Consider the following 904-nt stretch of genomic DNA (forward strand, 5'->3'; position numbering starts at 1 on the left):
GGGGGGGAGACGAGGCAGAAAGTTGGGTTATTTTTATGAGCAGAACAATGAAATTGCAAAGTTGCCCAGCAGCGAAGTCGAGGGGCAGGGCTGGGGGTGTAAAATACACACACCCCCCCATGCTGGAATAGGGATGGGGACAGGAACCAAGGGACCACCGGGTTGGGAGGGGTCACCTCGTCCCACCGAAGCCCCGGTGCAGGGGGGGGCTGTGGGTACGGTGCAGGATGGGGGACAGAAGGTGGTCCTGGGGATGCTGGCCCTGCTGCAGCGATGCTCCCTCTGCCCCCCCGGTACCGAGCTCGGCATCCTCAACTTGCAGAAAGGGCTCGTGCCTGTATTTACCCATAAACTCCAGAGATATGTGAGTTATTACCCCTGAGCTAAGGAGATCTATCCACTCCACCGCAGCTATTCGTGCGTGGAAGGCCGAGCACGGGTGTAATTGCTCCCAGGATCTGGGGCCGGGGTGAACTAGCACCAGCGGGATCAAGGAAAATCAATCATTTCCTCCCCAGGAGGGAGGGACGGCGTCACTGGGGAGCTGTGGGCTGAGGGAAACCTGCCTGGGCACCCAGCTCTCCTGGGCTAACCACTCTGACGAGGCACTTGCCCAACCTCACCTTGGGAGCACCCTCCCAAATACCCTGTGGTGCGAGGTCCGGGCAGAGGATCCAAAAAGAGCTGCTTTTCCAGCCCCACAGCCGGGCACCAGCCCTCCCTGCCTGCTGCGGCGTGAAGTCGATGCTCACTGTGTGTGTGTGTGTGTGTGTGTGTGTGAGCAAGCGTTGCCTGGATGCACACCAGGGATGTGTACGCAGCCAGTGCACGCCGCCCCCCCACCCTGGGCTGTGGGGCAGGGGAGGTGTGTGTGAGCTTGGGGGGCTGGTGAGGCTGGGGAGGG

Source organism: Calidris pugnax, unplaced genomic scaffold, assembly GCF_001431845.1.
Source record: "Calidris pugnax isolate Ruff unplaced genomic scaffold, ASM143184v1 scaffold215, whole genome shotgun sequence".
In the NCBI taxonomy this organism is placed as follows: Eukaryota; Metazoa; Chordata; class Aves; order Charadriiformes; family Scolopacidae; genus Calidris; species Calidris pugnax.